Genomic DNA, 24,043 nt, shown 5'->3' with positions numbered 1-24,043 from the left:
ACAATAAGGCTGTTTCACTTTCCTATCATTCGTGCATTCACTGAAGTAGCCCTTTTACTTTCCTTCAAGAACTTTTTTTTTCCCCACCCACAACTTGGCTAACTGGTGCAAGAGGCCTAGATTTTGGTCTGTCTTGGATTTCAACATGCCTTCTTCACAAGCTTAATAATTTTTAGATTTGATTTAAAGTGAGAGACACATGAATTTTCCTTTCACTTGGACACTTAGAAGTCCTTGTAGGGTTATTAGTTGGTCTAGTTTCCATATAATTGTGTCTTGGGGAATAGGGAAATCCAAGGAGAGGGAGAAATATGGGAGAATGACTGGTGGGTGGAGCAGCCAGAACATACACAACATTTATCAATCAATTTTGTTATCTTATGTGGGTGCAGTTTGTGGCACCCCAAAACAATTGCAGGAGTAACATCAAAGATCACTGATTGCAGATAACCATAACAAATATAATAATGAAAAACCTTGAAATATTGTGAACACTACCAAAGTGTGACATAGAGACACAAAGTGAGCAAATGCTGTTGGACACTTTGTGCCAATAGACCTGCTCAGTACAGAGGTGCCACAGCCCTTCAATTTGTAAAAAAGTACAGCTTCTGCAAAGTGCAGTAAATAAAAGTGCAATAAATTGAGGTATGCCTGCATTCAAAGCTTTTTACTTTGTCATCTCCTATTTACTTGGTACAAGTGAACCAGCTCTCACCAGATCAACAACAACGTGCTTGTGATCAAATGGACACTTCTCTCTCTTTATTTAACTTACTGCATTTGAAAATATCGGCCACTTTCTCTTCTCTTGGCTTCTGTGCAACTAATCTTGCCCGGTTTTATTCTCTCCCCTCTCCATTCCCTTGTAGTCTCTTTTGCTGATGTCTGTCCTTCTGCCCCCTTTCTCTTCTCAAAGTGTAACATTACTTACAAAATCTCATCCATACCAGCCATCACAGACCATTTATCCATATAGAACTTTCTTTTTTTTTTTTAAGATTTTATTTATTTATTCGACAGAGAGAAATCACAAGTAGGCAGAGAGGCAGGCAGAGAGAGAGAAGGAAGCAGGCTCCCCACCAGGGAGAGAGCCTAATGTGGGGCTCGATCCCAGGACCCTGGGATCATGACCTGAGCCGAAGGCAGAGGCTTTAACCCTCTGAGCCACCCAGGCGCCCCTATCCATATAGAACTTTCAAATAGCAACAATGATCTCCTTAGTTCCAGACTACTTTGCCCCAAAATCTCATAAAATTTCTATTTGGAATTCCCAGAACTTTCTATTTCATCCCATCCCAAATTGAATGAATACGCTTCCTCACAAAAATGCTTGCTTTGATAAGCCTGTCCCTGATCACTCCTTGGATCACCCCTAGTCACCCAAAGCAGGAGCCTGAGAGTCCACCACTGACTCTCGTTTGTCCTTCACACCCAATTGGTCCCCAAACACTATTGATTCTGCCTCTTAAGTACTTAACAGCTCTACTCTTGTCTGTCTCCACTTTTATCACTATGGTCGGGTTCTCATCATTACTTTCCTGAAAGTAGAGCACTGGACTCCTAAATATCCCATTGTCTCTCCTTCTTAAATATATCCTACAGAGTTCTTCTCTGCTTTTATTCCTTAAAAGACATACTATAAAGGAAACAATAAAACTTCCTAGCATGTCATACAAATCATTCACAATCTAAAGAACACCCTTACGACTTCTAGTAATATATTATTTGGATATGTATAATACCTACTTCAAAAGATTTTTGGGAGACATACATGAGTTAATACATATAAAATGCTTAGGAGAGTGTCTCATACAAAGAGAATGCTAGAAAAATTAGATAATATTCTAATAAGAACTTAATAATGTTCAATAAATAAATGATAACTGAGATGATCAGCAGAGGATTTCATGATTTGTATCCCAGAGCTGTGCAGGCACATAGAAAGCTAAGTATGGGCACAGTCGGCTTCAGATTCCAAGCTAATAGGGAAAAACTGCTAATATGATGCCAAGTTAAGGACCTCGCTGGTTCAAACTATATTTCTGGTTTTTGCAACCCATATCAGGATAGACAGGCCATTTGGGATTAAAAAGCACATTATAGTACCTCTTTCTTTGTTTCTTATTTTTATTTCAATTGGGAATGATTCAATTCCATTTTCTTTGCATTTTCACCTATTTGAAATCTTTGGGCCTAGACGCATGCATGGAAGAGACTATACTGCACGCAGTGGAAACTGAAGTTCCAACTGATGTTCTCCAGGTACATGATGATGAGAACGTGCTGATCAACAGAATCCCCTCTCCCACCCACCTACGTTGCCTAAGGCTGCTAAAAAGAGGCATCTAACCCTTATAACCTTAAGGAAGATTTTACTTAAAAAAAACAACCATCTTGCAGGGTCACAGGTGGCAGATCCTGTCTCTGTCAGAGGCACTGAAATTTATGCTGCAAAAGGACATCTCTGTGCTCATTCACATTAACCTCTAAGACATGCCTGAACTTCCATTAATGATCTGTCATTGTTATTTATCTAAAGTAGGCCTAAGAGCTGTTTGTGTTATTAGTCTCCTTCTCCATTTGTGGGCAGTGAGCTTCTCAAGTTCCAGACTTCTCTCTTTCAAATTGAAAGGGGTCACTTGGGTGTACTTGAGTTTGAGGGGAAACAAAAAGGGCTGGGTGGAGAAACTTCCTTTGTAGTACTATGAGATCTGACAACAAAAGACCTAATATTCCCCCAGATCTTTCACTGGGACTGGATATAGCCACAGCTTTGAACACAAAGACCACAGACCACTGCTGATAAAGGAGAAATGTATCTCACTTTAGTAATTATGGCCAGAAAAGTACATTGTTTTAAAAAGAAAAACTAGCTATTCAATTTTAGACATTTTTAGTCTTCTGACTCTTCACTGCTCCAGGATTCAGAAAGAATCATATCATATAATTAAATTCTCTACATAAACATAAAAAGCAAGTATAAGGTATTTATAAAGTGCCTGGCACAGTACATGTAATAAATGGTCATCATCGATGTTGTTATTTTTATTATTCTGATCATCACCTCCCATAGTCCATTGGGGATATGACCAAAAACACAGCCAAGCACAAGTGTGTCTTCTATTTAGGTAATAGATGTTGATAGAGATAGATATGGAAGAATATATAGATATAGATGAAAGACTTCTGCCTTTATCACAACATCACATTCACTTAGGAGCCCTGGCAGTCAGGAAAGGTAATGTAATTATCCTAATGTGACATATAAGGAAACTGACACCAAAGGAAGCAGATCATAGCAGTCAATGAAAGATTTGCGCCTGTAATTTTACCTTTCAGACTCCTACTTTCTTACTTTTTCTCTTTGAGGTTGAGGGAAGGGTACAAAAGAAGCTGGGGAAAAGTGGTAAGAGAAGTCGGGGAAAGGGAGATATTATAGGAAGCTCTTTCCCAGATTGTCTGAGTTCCTCAGCCAAAGCAAAGTATATTGTTGTCAAGCAGTTTATTTTGTTTATAGGTGTGGCTTATGAAATCTCCCTCTTTACTTCATCATCATCTCTATAATTAATTGTAAGTAGGCATTAGTCTATATTCATGATTTGTTGTTCATTGCACCAGCATGAAAAGCAGAAGAAAGCACTTTATCCTACAAAGGCTCAAATTTCTCTTTGAATTTATAATACTTGTTCTAAAGGAGCAGAGAGATTCTGACAAGCATGGGTTGATTTCCCATTATGTTCCCTAGTTTCTTGGCTCAATAAGCTAGACCTTCAACAGTGCCAAGCATACGCTGACTGCCCTGGATCACCCAAGGTATGCTGGAGGCCTTAGGAGACCATATGTTAGGCATCTGACATATGTTAAAAAAGGAGCTGGTCATATTTCTGAAGCAGATTTCCATAATGTAGCTTCACCGTGCAGGAATTAGCCCTGTAGCTCATCATGTTTAATTCATGCTTAATTACATTTGAATCCGTGAACTTTTCCATGAAGTCTTCACAATTGCACATCCATTGTAGTAGTCATACTTGCTAAATTTTCTGTGCTTTAAACACAAATGTCAGTGTCTTGTGAAATTTCACAATTATGCTATTCACTGTCATTTTTCATTCAGCCATGAATCAACATAATTTGATGATAGCTGTACAATTATGAAAATACTGTCGAGTAGACATCACCCATGTGAACCTAGTGCTAAGCATTATTGTAATAAAGTCAGGGAAAGTCATGAAATTCCTAGCCAGCCTGAACTTAACAGAACATGAAGTCATTTAACTTAATTGAAAGTGTTTGTACTGAGTTTTTCTACTTCAGCAACAGAAGTTCCATACAAATTAGAGCTGCTGAGGAAAGGACTGCCTCTGAAGTTGCCTTTCACAGAGCCAACAAAACTATCAGATTTACAGTGGCATTTCATATTCATCCATCCTCCTCTCTAAGTACCATTTGATTATCTCCTACTGCCATGTTTAAATCAAATCCTATGAAGCTCTGTATCAGAAGCTCATAGAATCGTAGCTGAAAGGAACTTTGCAGATTACCTAATCTCTCATATTCATTTTGGAGATGAAAAGCTCAAACCCAGACTTTCCTAATATCACAGCCATACAGCGACAGAACTGGAACTCGGGTTTCCTGATGCCCAAGCCAGAAAATCATTCTCACAACACACTAGGGTACTTCTCAGTAATGGTAACTGAGGGTTACAAAGTAAAGCTTTGCTCTGATGTGAGAAATGGAACACCGAAGTCTCGAGTTCCATCCCCTTCCCTACCCAGATAGACCATTTCCACTAGTCTGGGTTTATGCCTGAAAATTTCACCATTAAGAATTGTCTATTAGAAAAAAAAAAAAAAAAAAAAAAAAAAAAAAAAAAGAATTGTCTATTAGAGTGGCACCTGAGTGGCTCAGCAGGTTAAAGTCTCTGCCTTCAGCTCAGGTCATGATCCCAGGATTCTGGGATCGAGCCCCGTCCTGCATCGGGCTCTCTGCTCAGTGGGGAGCTTGCTTCCCACTCTCTCTCTCTACCTACTTGTGATCTCTGTCTGTCAAATAAACTTTTTTAAAAAATCTTTAAAAAAAAGAATTATTAGATTTGAACCATTGCGTTCCCAGGAGAAACTTGTTAAAATGGAAATAATGTGTTATACAACAGAGCCTAGGCCTTGGAATGGCCCAAGGAATCCTCTGCATGAATTTCAAGTCAGCAATCAGGGCCCGAACAAATGTTACAAGAGAAAGATAATATTTGATGGATGTGACTGATGCAGTAGGATGAGGGAGAAGTCATTGGACATGGTGAGGAACCACAGTGGGTACCTGGAATCTGAAGGTCTGGATAGGAAGCATGCTTCGGAGAGACGCAATGAGTGCTTCAATCAGGTTGGAACATGGAGAGGAAGAGACTCCGATAAAAGAGGATTGGAGTCAATGACTGATACCCACACACCAGAGCCCAGGAATAATGACCAATGAGTGGTATTTCCTCCTCCAGAGGAAAATTCTATCTCTATGAAGCATTTTCCTTTATCATCTCTTTATTATTCAGAAAAGGGAAGAACACGTCTGCATCTTTCTTAAGGACTCCTACCCAAGACTTTTCTCTGGGCATGTATTACCTGCAGGGGGTCAGTCCTTTAGCCAAAAAGTCCATGATTTTAGAAAATCTTTTTCTGAGTTCAGGCAGCAGAGAGAAAGCTCCCAAACAAACCATCCTCCTCCCATACGTTTGCAACAAGCTTCCTCAGGAAGGCTGTGTGGTCAGGTTTGAAGTCCATAAAATACAGGAAAAGGGGCACGTGGGTGGCTCAGTGGGTTAAAGCCTCTGCCTTCAGCTCAGGTCATGGTCCCAGGGTGCTGGGATTGAGCCCTGCATTGGTCTCTTTGCTCAGCGGGGAGCCTGCTTCCCTTCCTCTTTCTCTGCCAGCCTCTCTGCCTACTTGTGATCTCTCTCTGTCAAATAAATAAATAAAATCTTAAAAAAAAATACAGGTAAAGAGTGATATCAGTTGCTTAGGAACACATATGCCTGGCTCCTCCCTTCCCCACATTTTTTTACACATTCTGGGCAGGGCAAGGTGGTGATACTTAGGAACTCTGGGCTTAGTATCTAGCGCCACTTTAAACTGAGTAAAAATATAATGGGGAGGGCATTTCCCATTGAGAAGTAACCCCTTCTAGGGATAAGATATTGTATTTACAGGCCACTTTCTGATGTGTCTAAATCAAACCACCAGTGAGGCTAGTGTGCTAGGCGATTTGAGTAGAGATAAGAAACACAGGTTTTATCCTCAAGAGCTTATGGCCGAGTAAACAAGAGAGAGCATCTGTGTAGAGAGATAGCCAACAATAATATCAAGATCTGTCAGTGAGAGGAAAGCAGAGAGGAAAGAAATGGACGAGGGACATGAGTGGGAAAGGAAGACATACATGTATGAAATGGAAGGAATAAAACAAATATCTTTAAGTACATGATAACAACGGTTAACTAAGCACTGTGTTCCCAGCACAGTGCTGTGCTTTACACACATTATCTTATTTGATGGTATTTGTGACCTTTTCTTACAACTCCAGGAAGAAGCTGCAATAATCAGTGGGTTAGTACCTGTCCTCAAAGACTTACCTCTAGGAAAAGTAACTGAGCAAAAGTTTATCTTTAAAGAGTGACAAGCCAGTGCCTGTGGTTTGATAACAGTGAGTCAATGGCAGAAACTCTGGCATAGAACTTTTTTTTCTAGGAGCGTTGTCTGCCATCTTGTCAACTTTGCTTTGAATGTCCCCTCACACCTGGCTCACCACCATGGACAGAGCAGGTGCCCACTTTCATCTGTGGGTCTGCCTCAGATTCTAACTTCTTATGTGTGAGGTGATTCCGCATTGTCATTCGTGAGTGACCGAATCCTTACCCTTCAGTCTATCAGCACTTCAGGTTCCCAAGACACTTGACTGAATAAGGCAAGACAAGACCCACCGTGCACCTGTGGCTGATATGTCCTTAACATGTTCGGTCATAAGAACTCTCCTTACTTCTCCACTGGCCCCTAAGTTCCTCCAAGTGCAAAGTCCGCCTGAAGCGCAAAAGTACAGTGGATTTGAGAAATTAGTGATGCAAAGGTGGTCAGAAAGTGGTAGAGGACAAGAGAACAAAAGCACTTGTCATGCCAAAGACATTTTCACCCCGAGCAGGCCAAACCTTGGTCTGCCAGCTTTGAAAACGCTGGCCACAATACATGCTCGGTTTGCCAGGATAAAAGGTATTCTATTGTGGAACTCTCTCTAGGCTCAGGGAAATAATTATTAACTGTGGCTTCCATGGGCTAGGATTATGCCAGGTGGAAAAAACCATGGGCTTTAATCTGCTTGATCTGAAATGTCAAATTGGGCCTAAACACTTCCTAGTGCTCTTAGTGCTTCTGGGGAAGCCAAGCTCTTCCTGCCTTAGCCCTTCTGTTCACAACTCAGCCTTTTCTTCTACATTTCCATGTTAATTACAACTCTTTGCAAGGGAGAGAATAATTGTTCTGGCTATTATGTACTATCAACAGGCCATTTTCAAGCTTTTACCCAAAATTCAGTGATTAAGCCTCAGTCGGCATGCCTTCTGGATACTGTCGCTTAGCCCTTTACACTTGCTGAGTAGACAATAGTTCTGTGGTTCTTAGATTGGAAAAATAGAAGGCTTCCTTCCACCTTTAATCTCTGTGACTATAGAACTCGGAGGGGGGAAGACCCAGAGATGAGTCCTCCTCCTGGGACCAAAGCAGACTCTAACTCACTTCCATAAAAAAGACCGAGAAAGCCATGCAGAGGCACATGGAAAACAAGCTTGAAGCAACACTTGTCACCTTGGGAAGCTGGGCACAGCCATGCCGGCACAATGGACTCTCAGGAATGAGGCTGGTTGGTTTGCACAAAGCAATAAAATAAGACCTGCGCCAGAGGAGTACGAGGACATTGGCCTCTCCAGATGGAGACTCTCAATGGTGCTGAATGCTGCTATGCATGCCAGCGTGACGGTGGCTTGTCACTGCCATTCCTTTGCCATCAGGAGCATGGCTGTCATGCATGGGACGTCAAAAACCAACAAAAAACACCAATTCATTACCTTTGTCTGTCACTTAACTCAATATACTTTTTTGAAATCAGGATTTCAAAAATCATTTTCCAAGAGTAAAAAGGATCTCTGTAACTAAGCTCTCAAGCAATAGCAAATACTGTGTCATAAAGAGTCTGACTCCATTTTTGATGTTTGCTGACAGTTTTCAAGGCCCACCCCTCCCCTGTTCCCTAACCCATGGCTAGCAAGCTGATAAGAAAGCCCAGTGCTTCCTCCTTTGACACCAGCAGCGAATTCAGACCATGCAAGCCACAGTCTGGGTCTGGGAAACTGTACCCCAGCCACACCCCATGACCACCATAAAGCCTCCCTTCTCTGCCTTCTCAAGGCAGAACGTCAGACCAGCTTGAGCTCCTGGCCTTGCCCTTGCCAAAGACCCTCAATGTGTGTACTATAAACTTTTCACACCGTCTTGGTGCATGTGTGAAATGATCACAACTAGTATGAGGTAGGGGTCCACCTACCTCATAGGGGTCCATGGATTGACCTCAGCACATTGTTTAAAATGTGTAAGAGCAAATACTGTTTAAAAAATGTGACTTGGGGGGAAAAAAAAAGGTGCGGGGGGATGTCTGGGTGGCTCAGTTGATTAAGTATCTGCTTTAGGTTCAGGTCATGATCCCAAGGTTCTGGGATCGAGTCCCACATTGGGCTCCTTGCTCCGGAGGGAACCTGCTTCTCCCTCCGCTTGTTCTGTGTGCTATTCCCCTGCTTGTGCTCTCTCTGTGAAAAATTAATAAATAAAACCTTAAAAAAATTTAAAAACTTGACTTGGGGAGATTTCCAAGATATAGTCAAGCTTAGAAAGCAATTTGCAAAACATCATGGATTGTATAATTCCATTTATATAAAAATAAGATTTACATATAGTGTATGTTTATATATATAAATGTAATATTGTATATACATATATATATATAAATGTACATAAATGTGTGTGTATACACACACACACACATATAATCTAAAGAAAATGAACTGAAATCTGTTAACTCTGATTACTCCTGGGCAAGGGGATAGAAAATAAAAAGATTAAAAGGTCACCATCATGTTTCAATCTGCATACTTATGTTAGGTTTGAATCATTTATCATAGATGTATCCTATTTGTCTAAGGCACTACCAATAATTAAAGTAAAATAAAATAAAACAAAATATCAAGTCTAGGGGTACCTAGGTGACTCAGTGAGTGGAGTGTCCCACTCTTGGTTTTGGTTCAGATCATGATCTCAGAGTCAGAAGATCAAGTCCTGTGTCGGGCTCCATGCTGAGCATGAAGCCTGCTTGAGATTCTGTCTCCCTCCCTCTTCCTCTGCCCATCCATCCCAAATATGTGTGTGTGTGTGTGTCCTAAAATAATTTTTTAAACGAATTTTAAAATGATTTTACTCATCTGATGGGGAAAAACTTGAGGGGGTACCCCACATTGAGGGGGATGTAAGGAAAATGGTACACTCTGCATTGCCAGTGAGCTGTGGAGAAAACTGATTAATATATTTTAAAAGCCTCAAAAATTATCAAATCCTTTGACCCAGTAAACATGAAGTTTATAGGGCTTATGGTTAACACAGCAGCCCCTGCTCCAACATTTCCTGTCTCCCTAAGACCATTCCTCAGATTCCACCTCTCTCTGCCCTTTGATAGGTTTCTTCTGATGTATCATTCCATGTTTTTCTTTTTTTAAGATCCTATTTATTTATTTATTTATTTGAGAGGAAGATTGAGAGATAGCACAAGTAGGAGTAGGGTGAGGGGCAGAGAGAATCAGAATCCCCCAGCCCCCAACACAGGGCTCAATCTCAGGACCCCTGAACTGAAGGCAGACACTTAACCAACTGAGCCACCCAGGTGCCTCCATATTTTTCCATATTATGCTTATCCTGCTACTTCTTGGTTCATCAGTTTTAGATGTACGTTGATCTTACTATGGTGGCTGAGACTTCAACTCTCCTGCATCATCATCTCCACTCATCCTTACTTCCTGTCCTCTCTTCCTCCAGTCCTGTTTTTTCACAATCTTTATTCTCTATTATTACAACTATGCAGGTATTGGATTGAGTCAAAAAGGGAGCTATTTTTACATTTCCTTTCATGTATAGTATACTTTTCCTAAAAAGTTAATCATTGCTTCTTCTTTTTTCTCTAACTCTCTTGTATTTCCAGATGTTCAACTTCTCCTCATATAATTTCCTAGGGCTTCCCTTTCTTGCTTCTCTCATGTTCGATGCATACTCATTTTTCTTGATGTTGCTCGTTCTTTGTTTACCCCTTACTTTGCTTGAATGTATCTCCCAGCAGCCTCCTAAGAAGGAAAAAAAGGAAGATCCCCCTTTTTTTTTTTTAAAGAACTGTATAGCTGGAAAGTTCTTTATAACGTCTTATAATAATAATAAGGTAATCTCCCACCTTTTTAATTTTTCTCTTATTAGTTTGATGTTAGATGTTCTGCATTGATTTTCTAATTTCCTCCAGTCTCCTCCATTTTCTGTCTCTTTTTGTTCTGTTTTCTGAGCATTCCTCAATTTCATTCTCCAATCCTTTTATTGAATTGTTTATTCTGCTACCATATTTCTAATTTTAAGGGCTCTTTCTAATTCCTTGATTTTTTATAGCCTCTTATGTTTGTTTTATAGAGGTAGTATCTTTTATTGCTCTGAAGATATTAAATATAGATTTTTGTTTGTTTTCTTCTGCATCATCTCTGTTTTTTACCGGTCCTTTTTTTGTTGTTTATTTGTTTGCTTTTCTCTTTAATGTCGGATGAGTTCCTCAAATATATAGTGATCCTTAGCTGAACATTCACATTTAAGGCTGGCGATTCCAAAGTTGCTGATTAGAAGCTCAGCGTTTGTGTGACTTGCCCACTATTGGAAGTGTGACATATGTGGGCATGACTTGTCCACTTAGGAGCTAAACTGGAAGATTTTTAGCTGTGAAGTAAACAAGCCTTTTGGTGAGAAAGAAATATCATCAGTATGAGATCTCGTCTCTGGAAGGATTATGTTTTTCCAAAAATTGTCTAATTGCCTGGTGGGTGCAAGGGAATTTGGTGAAAAGACATCATATGACCGGCTCTCAGCATTCTGGAAAAGTAGGGCAGGGGGAGACAGCCAAAGACTCAAAAGATTAGTACATTTCAATGGCCCTGCTTTCAGCTCTGTGCTCTACCCACTCCCTCCTCCCACCTTCTGTGGTGCCATTGCAAGTCCTGGGACACCTTGTGTTACTCCCAGAAGGAGACAGGCAAACTGACAGTAAAGTATGGAGCCTGAAGGAGGTGTTATGTTCTGGGGATGTTGTGCCATACTCAGAATCGTGGGTCTGGAGTCTTCTGTAAGACCAGTGTAGTTTATTGACACTTAAGGTTTTCTAAAGATGAATCCTACTCTTAGGACTAACTCTGGCCAACATAAGGAGATAAAATGTTGTAAGCTGGATAAAAAGTACCAGGCAGCAGCCTCGCATAGAGCTATATTGCTAAAATAAATCTTCCTGGTAGCTGGTCTAAAGCTCACTGTTTCTGTGTATTGAATTTTAGCCTATTTTTATAGTCATGCATTCCTATAAAGACGCTTATTACAGACTGCAAAGACCTGATTATGAAGAGTAGCTGCAGAAAATGAATTATGCAAAGGAAAGATCTTGCATCCTTAATAAATATACTTGTTAACAAATATGCAGCAAAGAAACAACAGGCTAAGAACCACTACCCTAGAAATCAATGCTTATTATTCTAAGGAGCGGGTCATTTAGAACTAAACTGTCTCATGTGGCAAACGCACGTGAATGACATCTTGTATACTAACTTCGTTTTAGCACTGTTATAATTGCCTATTAATCCATTCACTTCCCTTCCAGATTCTTAGTTTAGAAACCATAGACGGGGCATCTATTATGTGCCCTCCCCTATGCACAGCACAGTGCTGGGTACATAGCATATGCTCAATAAATACTTGCTGCAGGAAGGAATGGTTTACAATGTCTCTATTAAACCATCTCATCAAACTTGCCTCACTTCTCATTCCAACTTCTAAATAGTCTAGGGGTAAGTACGGTTGTATAAGGGGGGAGAGAGTGGATACAGATCAAATTGTCAAATGAATTTAACTGCTTTCATGTATCTAACCCCGTTTTTTGGAACTTGAATACTGAAAGCACAACTCTGCCTACTTAGATGTATTGAGAGAAATGTAAATTGATACAATCACTGTAGCAAACATTTTAAAGTTGAATTTACATACTCTGTCTACTATCCATTCCATTCCTATAGTCTTGAGGAACTCTTGCATTTGCGCTCAAAGGGATGTGCACACAAATGTCTAGTGCAGCTTTCTTTATAACACCAGAGAAATGGAAACACCTAAGGGTCAATTGACAGGAGAATGAGGAAATGATAAAATGGTGACTGAGTGGACATGAGCTCATGGGGCAGGAAGCAGACTCCTCTCTGAACAGAGAGCCTGATGTGGGGCTCGATCCCAGGACCCTGAGATCATAACCTGAGCAGAAGGCAGAGGCGTAACCCTTGAGCCACCCAGGTGCCCCAAGATTTGTCTATTTTTTAATATAAATTAATATAAATGTAACATAATATAAATAAGCATAAAATATATTTTTACCTTAAATTTTGTGTATCCATGTGTAATATCTCCTACTGGGTCTCTTCTGTGGAGAACCTTGACTAATAAAAAATGTAAACATTGGTGATAAAGTATATATAACCACATAGAGTGGAACTTCAGAATCATACCTATAAAGCTTAAAAAGAAGGAAAATTGAACAATATCATGTTAAGAGATGGATACATATAGGGGAAACGTATTTTTAAAAGGAATGGTTAAGGACACCTGGACCCCTCCCCGGCTCATGCTCTCTCTGGCAAATAAATAAATACAATCTTTAATAAAAAAGGAGTGGTTAAGCCCCATATTTGTGAATTCACATTACCTCTGTGCAAAGAGGCAGAGGAAGGAAGGAAACTTAGGCTTTCCTTTTATGTGGTGTTGATAATGTTCTAGTTCTTAGCTAGGGTGGTAGGTTTATGAGTACTCACTTTATTAATATACCTTCTGTTTTTTTATGTATATTAAACACCATCTTTTTATGAAACAAATATTCTGTGATTAAAACTTTTTTAAATAACAAATCTTACAGGCACCTATATAAAAGAACATTGTGCTGAGCCCCTTTTGTTGGCTTAGCCACTGTTTTTAACATAAAATATTTCCTCTTGGAAGCCTCTGTTCCTTTTTCTTTAGCAACACTCTTTCCTCTTTTATCCTTGTCCCACTTGTACTTTTCACAGCTTCTAATCCATTAACCACTCTGACATATGGATTTAAATGCCCTTCTTATTACACTCTGTTGGATTCAACTTCTCCAGGTCTGATTTTCCCAACTCTGTTTCATAATCAGTAGCTTTTCCTGTAGCCCTTATTTTCAACTCCCTCATCTGGTTAGAATGCATTTTCCCTTACATCCATCTTGCCCAGACCCTGAGTTACATCCCAGGAGAGTACAATATCCCCTGTGGACTCCACGGGCTTTGATTACTTCTCCCCTTAACCTTGTTCTTTTGGTTAAGTCATTCTTCTTAGGCTAAAGTTCACACCAGTTCCCCCAAGTTTCTTTCCTCCAATTCTCTCTTTGACCTTCTCTAATCCGGCTTTTACCCACTTCACTCTATTGAAACACAAAGCTACCAATTACACCCTCCTCAGGGGCTAAGCCTCCTGGCTGTGCTAGCCTCAGCCCCCTTGACCTCACCACTGCCTTTGATCTTGTGAAACATTGTGTCGTTGGGTCAATTGGTAACTCCCACCAGGGCCAGGCAGAATGTGTTCCTTGCCTAGAGTGTAGAGGAGTCAGCATGCAGCTGGCTAACTGGAGTAGTTTGCATGCTGCAAAGGAGCTCTCAGCTAAAAGAGAGGAGGCTTGAGATGAGAATTCGTTTTTCATTTAAAAGCTGAATAAAGGATTGATCGTGCAGGCTCAAGTAACTTGAGAAAAGAAAAGAGCTGCCGATGATCAGCACATGCAGAACTTTTTTCAAATAATTTCTCAGCAATTTAACAAATAGTTGTAGAAAATGAAATTTTTGAGAGAATTTGAATTCCAAAGCTCGCTGTAATAATTTGCCTCTGTGTTGTTGTTTTTAATTTTCTGAGCGGCCTATGTGGGCTTCAGTTTCATAGCTAAATATATGAGCAGCATATTTGGATTTTTTTATTTGATTGTTTTTGGTTTAGATTTAGAAAGAGCTGGAAATAATCTTTTGTTCTCTGAAATCATACTAGCAAAAATTCCTTTATGGCCTTTATTGAAATTTATCATACTTTAGGACAGAATGCATTATTAATAATATAATTGCATGAATTTGAGTTGGTGATATGCAGTTGGATATTCAAGATATCCTCTCACAAAATATCTCCAAATTACTATTGTTGATTTATCTCTATAATTTCATACCCTTTAGCTAAACGGGACTCTTTTCTCCCTTATGCCTTTACTTTCCCTCCTTATCTTTGCTCCTGAAGTTTTTTGGTTTTTTGTTCGTTTGTTTTCTCCTGACTTTAAGACCTCCTTGTTCTCTCATTTCCTCTGGTCAAAATTTCTCCCATTATTCGACCAGCAGTAATACTTGACTTGTACCCTTTCTGACCTTATTTTGTTTTGTATTATGCATTTGCTACATTATTTAAACTTCTATTTGAAAATAATTTCAAACTCACAGAAAAGTTGCAAAAATAATACAGAGCATAACACCCTTCTTTGGATACACAAATTTTAACATTGCCCATATTTGTCATCTCTTTCTTTGTCTGTATGCATGTGGTATGTATAATATTTCTCTTCTGAACTTCTCTAGGATAGGTTGCATCTATCACGTCCCTTTATCCCTTAACATTTCAGTATGTATTTCCTAAGAATAATGCTATTGCTTTATGGAACCATGGTACAGTAACCAACTTGAGGAAATTTAACCCTGATACTGTACTTTTTATCTAAGCAGTCCATATTCCCATTTTGTTGGTTGTGCCAATAAAATCCGTTAAAAGCTCTTTTTTTTTTTTTTTTTTTACACCTCCAGTGCGGAATCCAGTCTAAGATCACACATTGTATTTAGATGGCATTTCGTCTCAGTCATATCATTAGCTGGCACTTATTGCAACCAATAAGCATTCTGAAGGTTAGTCATGTGAAGAACATATATTTATGTTCACAGTTATAACCTGTTCTTCATCACATTCTTCCCCCAGATTTAGCATCTATTGATGATCGTTGCCCAAATTATTATGACAACTGAAAAATAGTGAATTTCCAATTCTACTACCCCACTCACACTTATCTGTGAATTACCTTCTAAGGAAAAGCTCTCCCTTTCCCCCGTTTTTTAAACTCTCTAATTATTACCAATATAGACTCCTAGGTTTCTATTTTATTTCCTGGATCACTGTCCTTATTTACTTTGATGCTTAAAATTGCCTCTGTTCTGGCTAGTGAAAGTCTCTTCAAGCAGGATGCTTTTGTTAAGCCCATGCATTTGCAGATCACTTCCTTACTTTCCAGCCTAGCAAGATGTTCCAGGTTCACCTCCTGTCTTCTCAGACCTGCAATCAGCTATTTATTCATTCATTCCGCAAACACTATTTTAGTACCTGCCATGTACCAGGCACTCTTCTAGACTTCACCAATACGACAGTAAGCAAACCTAGCCATCATCCTTTTCTTTTCTTTCTTTTTTTTTTTTAGATTTTATTTATTTATATGGCACAGAGAGAGAGATCACAAGTAGGCAGAGAGGCAGGCAGAGAGAGAGGGAGAAGCAGGCTCCCCGCCGAGCAGAGAGCCTGATGTGGGTCTCGATCCCAGGACCCTGAGATCATGACCCAAGTCGAAGGCGGAGGCTTAACCTGCTGAGCCACCCAGGCGCCCCACCATCCTCCTTTTCTTAATGGGATTTACAGTTAAGTGGACGATATGGACATTAATGGTTTCTTTCCCCATGTCTCCTATTCTTATCCTTTCCCTCCGTGGGAAAATCCATGAATTTCTCACAAACTGGACTGCGTGCTTACTGAATGAGTCATAGTTTTGTTTTGTTTTGTTTTGTTTTCTGGTTATCTCTAAATTTCTCCTTGTCAGAGTCTGGAGCAACATAATCCTGCAGGCTTGTAAGAAGTAGCTCTGAGTCTAAAGTTGTCTTGAATCATCAGGGAAGGTTTTTCCACAGAACTCTGTCCTGGAACCAGAATGCATCACAGTGTCTCCTGCTCACCCACTATAGTGCCAACTTGCTGGGCACAAAGCTGGCAGGAGGAGCCATGTGGCATTGGCTCCTATGAACACAGGGCATTGGACCAACACTTTACACAAGAGTCAGTAATGTCCACATCAGAGGTCTTGGTTGTGTGGAAAAGTCACAACTTCTCCAATCACAGGTTGAATGAGTCTCTATTCATTCCCTTGTTCCCTAGGCTTCAGCCACAATGGTTTTCCTTCCATTCCTTGAAAACACCAAGCTCCACCACATCACAGACTCTCTTATTCTTCTCCATACTATTGTTTGTTTTTTTCCGTAGGCTTTACACCCAAAATGGACTTAACTCATGACCCAGACATTGAGAATCTCATACTCTACCAATTGAACCAGCCAGACACCCCTACACTATTCTTATCTTTCACATGGAAGAGGTCATCTCTGGCCATCCCACCAAGACCCTGTTCATTCCTTTAACATTATCTTTACAGTCTGAAACACAGAATCTTGAATAACATGGCAGGAAGCTTGGATTTGTATGCAAGGACAATAGGCTCTGAAAAAAGAAGAAAGAGAAGAAGGAGAAGAAGAAGGAGGAGGAGGAGGAGGAGGAGGAAAAGGAGGAGGAGGAGGAGGAGGGGGAGGAGGAGGAGAAGAACCATCATGACATTTAAGGTGATTGACTATAGATAAACCTCTCACTTGAGCTATGAAAAGTACCAACCTAGATTTCAAAAGTTAGTACATTTACCTTTATAATTTTTTGCTTGAAATCTGAAAACAAATAATTGCATACAAGTTCAAAATAAATGAAATGTCCCGTGGTGACACTTTAAGCACAACCTCTTGTCTTATTTAGGGATGCAACTTCCTGCTTTGTTCATGCTATTTTAAAGTATTAGTGTGACTGTTAGGTACATCTCAGGGACTTTTGAGAATGTATTTTACAACATTTAATATAGATGAAACGTGAATGCTTTTCATACTCAGTTGTGCGAAACTGAATGCATAAGAGCGGGTGACTAAAAGAAGTGTTCTGTGTTAGCAGTGCTCAATTCTGAAGACCTTTCCGTGACCCTACTATCTTCTCTTATTTATCTAGTAAGTGGTGGAAAGCAGTAAAATGTCCCAGAAGAAATGGTATTCTGGAGACTTTTAAGCATATAAGTTGTGGGAAGCTGAGGATCTGAGAAAAATGTAATCAATTCATCTGGAAATTGAACAGTAAAATAATCAAATTGTGATCACTTTACTCACCAACAGATTTAAGTATCTATAATCAAGAATGGACAGATTGTCTCTCTAAAAAAAGTAGATATGAAGAAATGATTAGCATAAACTTCTTTCAAAAATTTTTTTCTGATGATAAAATATGAAAAAATCTGAAATCTTGAATTGCAAAAAGAATGAAATAAAGTAAATTTGCTATAATCCCACCCTCCAAATATACTAACAATTATTATCATTTTGATATGGGAGTCAGATAATGAAGAGAATTCTACATTCTGACTTTTGTAATCACTTTCTATTCTGAGCATTTCTCCTTGTCCTTAAATAATCTTTAAAGTCATGATTTTTAGTACCTACATATTATTTCAGCATACACATACACCTGATTTATTCAACAACTTCCTGGTTTAGGGAAATGTTAAGTTGTTTCCAATTGTCAGGCATAGAGAACCATATTTTGGATTTCTGGTGCAAAAAAAGATTTAGCCTTCTGCTTCCTCAAATCCTGCTAAAATTTCAGGAAAAGGGCATTAATCCCCGAGAAAAAAACAGAGTGTGAGAGGAGACCTCAGTAAATTAGAGATCTTAATATTTTCCTTGGAAGACTGAAAGAGGACAGAGGAGGGATGCCTGGGTGTCTCAGTCAGTTGAGCATCTGCCTTTGACTCAAGGTTCTGGGATCAAGTCTTGTTTCAGTCTTCTTCCTCAGCAGGGAACCTGCTTCTCCCTCTGCCTGCAGCTCCCCCTGCTTGTGCTCTCTCTCAGGCAAATTAATAAATAAAATCTTTTTTTTTCTTAAATATTTTATTTATTTATTTGACAGAGAGAGTGAGATCACAAGTAGGCAGAGAGGCAGGCAGAGAGAGGAGGAAGCAGGCTTCCTGCTGAGCAGAGAGCCCGATGCGGGGCTCGATCCCAGGACCCTGAGATCATGACCCGAGCCGAAGGCAGAGGCTTAACCCACTGTGCCACCCAGGCACCCCCAATAAATAAAATCTTTTAAAAAAAAGAGGAAAAAAAGAGGATAGAGGAGTCACTGGCTATGGAAATATCTTGTTCTTTCTTCATTATAGATAACCTTCATTATAGGTAACCTTTCTTTAGTATCTCTCCCTGCAATACCCATGTAAGAATGACAACACACCTTGAATTTGACATTACATGTCAAATATATTTCAATTTAATTAATAGTTGATCAATTAATTACTTTTCTTTCACCCTTTAAAAAATGACGTCACATGACATCATTGACCAAGTTAAGAATTAATAAGATCTCAAAGGGCCACCTGCAAAGAGGGTGGATGGGTCAAGTAGACTCTCCCTGTACTATGGTCTTCCTCTCCTCCTTCCAACTCTCATTCCCCATCCCTCTGTCCAGTTTCTCGAGTTCTTATTTTGGTTCGTAAAGCAAAAACTTGCCTTTTTTGGGTAAACATCCATTCCAATCTACTATTCTCTGGTATTTCATTTCACTAGACCCTACTTCCAGTCCACTGCCTTTTTAATTTGCATGCAACATAGATTATAAATATCTCATTTTATTCGGTACATATGTTGAAAATCTTTAACCACACAGTTTATTGCTTTATGGTAGGAACTATAAGTCTATTTATGTGACTTTGAAAGTAGCCCAGCTTGCACCAGCAAGTTTAATAAAAGCTTCTGATGATAGAATAAGTGGTTCATATTATGTTTAAATCTGAGTGCTTGGTTTTTGACACTTTTCTTTGGTGTAGGTAACACACTCTTGAAGCCTTTCTACCTCTATGCTAGAATAGCTCTTCTATTACTGCATTTATCACTTCATACTGTAACTATTTGTTCACAGAACTGCTTTACATGTAGCCTATGAGATCACCAAGGTCAGGAACTGTCTTTTCATTCCTTCAACACATATTTTTTGAGCACCTGCTACATATCGCCCAGTGTGTTAGGAACAGGAAATACAATGATGAACAAGGTAAACGTGGCTTATTTAGGCAAATGCAGTGTGGCCATACCCCAAGCTAGTGTATTACTTACCCATTGCCACAGTAATGTTATATGACAAACTACTCCAAAACTCAGTGACTTAAAATAACCAGAATGCAGGTTCTCCATAGTTTACGGGAACCAGGCGGGACCCCTGGGGGAGATTCTGCATCAGGCCAAAGGATGGCAGGCACTGCTTCTTCATTGTGACTTGGGTTCAAGTCTAAGACACTTGCATTTATCCTAGGGCACAGGCCTCTTAGAGCATGTGGTCCTCATGGTGGATCACTGAAACACAAAATATCAAACTCATGGAGCAGGCAAAATGTCTGTTCCATGACGTTCATTAACTTACCATTGGCCCAAGCAAGTCTCATGACCAAGATCAACATCAGTGGAGCAGGAAAGAGCCTCATGTGCAAGGACACTGCAAAGTTACATGGTAAAGGGTGAGATTTATATTTCCAATAGGAAAGTGCAGAATGTAAACAATCTACGACACTAGATCACTGTTTTTCTTACAGCAGATCATTATACTCTATAGAGCTCCCTTTTAAATTATTCATCATAAATAACTTGTTCAGTATTTGTCTCCCTGCTCTTCTGTAAGCTCTACAAAGACAGAGATCCTGGGCCGCCTGGTGGCTCAGTCGTTAAGCATCTGCCTTTGGCTCAGGTCATGACACCAGGACCCTGGGAGACCCATGCAGGGCTCCCTGCTCAATGAGAAGCCTGCTTCTCCCTCTCCCACTCTCCCTGCTTATGCTCCCTCTCTCACTGTGTCTCTCTCTGTCAAATAAATACATAAAATCTTAAAAAAAAAAAAAAAAAAGAGATCCTGGGGATGCCTGGGAAGCTCAATCAGTTGAGCTCCTGACACTTGATTTCAGCTCAGGTCATGATCTCAGTGTTGGGGAATCAAGCCCATGTCAGCCTCTGCCCTGCTGGAGATTTTCTCTTTCCCTCTCCCCCTGCCCCTTCCCCCTGCTTATGTGTGCACACACACTCTCTGTCTCAAATAAATAAATACAAATCTTAAAAGAAATAGAAATCCTGTCTTACTCATTATTACAAAATCATTCTTTCCCCATAGTAAATGCTCAATAAATGAATACTAGGGTACATTGAATTGGTAAGCGTCATGATATAGACATCCGGAGATCAAGTAGATCCTAAGGAACAGAGGCTCATACCATTTCCTGCTCACTGTTATCACCTGGGGAAATTCAAATACTACATGCCTATGCCTCATCCAGAGCATTCAAAAGGAACCTTCTAGCTTTAATCTCTGAAAGCGGAGATGGGGTCTCTGCAAGTTCCCAGTGCATTCCAGGTGATTGTAACACGCAGCCAGGGATGAGACTCACTGAGCTGGGGCCACCTGACCTGGACTAGTGCCGTCAGGGAAGATTTCATGAGGTAGGAGGTATTTAAGCAGAGGCTACCCCGGGGCTGGTAAGTAGGTTTTGGCCCAGCGTGGGGGCGAGGGCAGAATGGAGGAAGGCTGAGGTTTTTACCAGAGGCTGCCGTGTGTGCCAAGGAATAGAGGTAGAGAGAGCTGTTTTACCTGGTGTCTGGATAGGGTGAGGTGAGCGAGGTGGAGTCTGACAACTATTTCCTGGGCAGAATTCTTAGATAAAATGGCTAGAAACACTCCAGAGTTGAGGGGAAAGCTTTCCCCATCGGAAGCAGAGGTCTCTCAGGAAAGGTTCTGCCCGGTCTGAGTAACTTCCCTTGGCTGCTTGCCCGGGTGAGGCTTTTGTTTGGTGCCCTTTCGCTCGAGTTTATTTTTGCTCTTGTTGCTATTACGCTGAGGTCTTTCCAACTCTTCTTTGTTTATGTAACTCTCTGGGCAGACATCTCCCATCTAGGTTGTGACAATCTTTCCAGGCGGCGTTTTTTGTTCAGGATGACTGCTGAGTTACATTTTAATAATAGACAAGCAGGTGCACCTTTTTTTTCAAGTATGAACACATGAAATAATCATACCAAGAACTTCTCTGCTTTAAGAAACAATTCCTCTTCGAGATAGACTTTATGCAGCTCAATATTCTCCCCATACAAATCCATGTGATGAATTAATTTCAGATTTTCTTAATCAGTAAAACTTTGTTGCTCTTGTCAAAGTGATTTACTTATTTGCATCCAATAATGAGAAATATTTATCCATCATGTTTTATTTCTTGTATCTGGAAGCTTAGAGCTAAAATTGTAGGATTCAATATTAGCCATGTATGGGACATAATTGTCCACCCGCCTATCAAATTTTAATTTTTTTTTTTGCTTTTATTTTTAGCAATTCTGCTCTATATGTGTCGTCAGTGATAATCTACCTTAAATACATTTTGAGGAAGCTGACAGATTGCCAGGTAAGGTAATCAGAACATTTACTAGATACTGTAGCAAATGTCAAGATGTAGGACTCATTCACTGTCCCTGAATTCCTCATCTACTAAATATTCCCAGAAGAATTTTTCTGCAAATAAGTATAGTAGTGAAAGACTTGTAACGCCTAGGCCTCAAATTATCTTGACAGTAGGCCTAAGGCTAAAAATGTATTTCTCTGCATCCTATCTTAAAATCAAAGTTCTAACCATTTTTTAATTGAATTTTTCCAACGATATACAGAGAGATGTATGTATGCATACGCACACACCTGCAAAGGTGGCAGTAGTAAATATTACTGATTACCATCATGGTGAAGGCTGGCACATGTGAAGTGTTTGTTATTTGCAGTTCCAGTTGGAAGGTAATAGGGCACGGGCAGTGAAAGAGTAAATGCATAAATAATTGTTGCCTGCTGCCTTTTGCAGCTTTCCAGAGCAAGTAGTATAAATTTGAAATCAAGTAATTTTGAGCCCTGTCATTTTGCAACAGAGAAGAAAGTCTAAGAAAACTGAGCACCTTCCTCCAAGAAGTTATGAATTCAGGGTTCAATAAACCAACAAAGGGAGACTTTGCAAAGAAAGTTCTATCCTTCTAGATCCCAACAACATTAGGACTGTCCTCCAACCTCCCTCTTTTGAATAAAAGAGTAATTTTTTTAAAAAGATGTTATTTATTTATTTGACAGAAAGAGAGTGAGCACAAGAAGGGGGAGAGGAGGCAGAGGGAGAAGCAGGCTCCCTGCTGAGCAAGGAACCCCCCGCCCAATGTGGGGCTCCATGTGGGGCTTAATCCTAGGACCCTGGGATCATAACCTGAGCCAAAGGCAGATGCTTAACTGACTGAACCACCCAGGCGTCCCCAAAAGAGTAATTTTTTAAGCCCTCTGAAAAATACTTCTTGTCGCAATTCTACCTTCTGAATTTAATTAGCAATTTTATTACCTTCATTTTATTAACCTCTATTAATCATGAAAAACATATTACCGGCATTCCATTGATCTTCTGGTCTGAATTTGTAAGGGAAAGCCTTCTTATTTCTATTTACTAACATGAATGAAAAAGATTTAAAGCAAGACACTCAGCATAGGAAACTCATAAACTTCCACCAAAATAATAAGCAGTTTCAGAAAAGCAGATGCATCTGGATTGCATTGGTAAATGGTGCTTGGTTATAGACCAGTCAATATGGTTAATGTTAATTGTAATGTACTCTGGTCAAAATTGTACTTTATCTTAATTTCTTCTGATTTATGTCATTTTCCACAAAGTAATTCTGAAAACTTGAAGCTTATTGCATTCAGTTCCTACTAAAGGAAGACTGATATGATTTAAATATCCTTTTACCCTGGGTATTCAGATATCAGGTTACATATTGCTGTCAGGTCGGAATGAACTGATGTTTACTAGATCATATCCCACCTGCCTCAGACTTCCAGTAACATAGCTCAAAATACCAGTGATCGACAGGGCTTGACCTAGGGCATATTTATAGAAAACACCACAAGCATTTGTCTCCAGAGGCAATATCCTTTATGACTGCCTGTGGAAATATTTATAATGCGTGTAGAGTGCCTTGATCATTTTGTTCAGTAAACAATGCATTTACAAAATGGAAGAAGAATGAAAATTCAATTTTTTTAAAAAAATTTGATTATGAGTCTCCAGTGAACTATTCTGTGGTTGCTCCTTATATACACGTTCCTATTCCTTGGGACAAATGCAGAAACTGCAGGAGCCAGAGCCATCACATGCTATTCTAAAGAACCCAGAAAGTTCTAAACTTCCTGCTTCTGTAGATGTAAAAAAAAAAAAAAAAAAAAAATTCCTGCTGATCCCCTACTAGGCAGTGGCATGTCAGATGATTGCGTAACACCTCCTTGTGCTGAGTTCCACTTCCTCCTTCTCCCCCCACCTTCCCCTTCCCCATTTAGTTCACATTTACCTTTATAGAAATTTTTGGCTAGATAATTCACATACTTTGAGGAAAAATAAAGCTTAGCAAAATGCCAGGTTCTATACTAAGACATGTATAGAAGAGAATCCAATAATTTCCTGTAGTTATTCTTCCCAACATAGT

At 39.7% G+C, this 24,043-nt stretch overlaps 1 long non-coding RNA gene across 2 annotated transcripts in view; it reads right to left on the bottom strand.

Moving 5' to 3' along the window:
• LOC116574574 overlaps positions 1 to 21,277 on the bottom strand; it is a 39,185-nt gene extending 17,908 nt beyond the window's left edge. Inside the window, exons 1-3 of one of the 2 annotated variants that reach the window (XR_004279376.1) lie at positions 21,147 to 21,277; positions 19,935 to 20,006; positions 12,738 to 12,799 (exon numbers count right to left, since the gene is read on the bottom strand). This is a non-coding gene — a long non-coding RNA (uncharacterized LOC116574574). The remainder of the gene's footprint in view (positions 1 to 12,737; positions 12,800 to 19,934; positions 20,007 to 21,146) is intronic. The other variant, XR_004279375.1, reaches the window with a different exon arrangement.
• Between the last annotated feature and the right edge of the window lie 2,766 nt (positions 21,278 to 24,043).

This window comes from Mustela erminea, chromosome 15 (assembly GCF_009829155.1).
Source record: "Mustela erminea isolate mMusErm1 chromosome 15, mMusErm1.Pri, whole genome shotgun sequence".
In the NCBI taxonomy this organism is placed as follows: Eukaryota; Metazoa; Chordata; class Mammalia; order Carnivora; family Mustelidae; genus Mustela; species Mustela erminea.
Note: the sequence above shows the minus strand (reverse complement) of the source record. Positions and strands in the feature narration are given on the sequence as shown.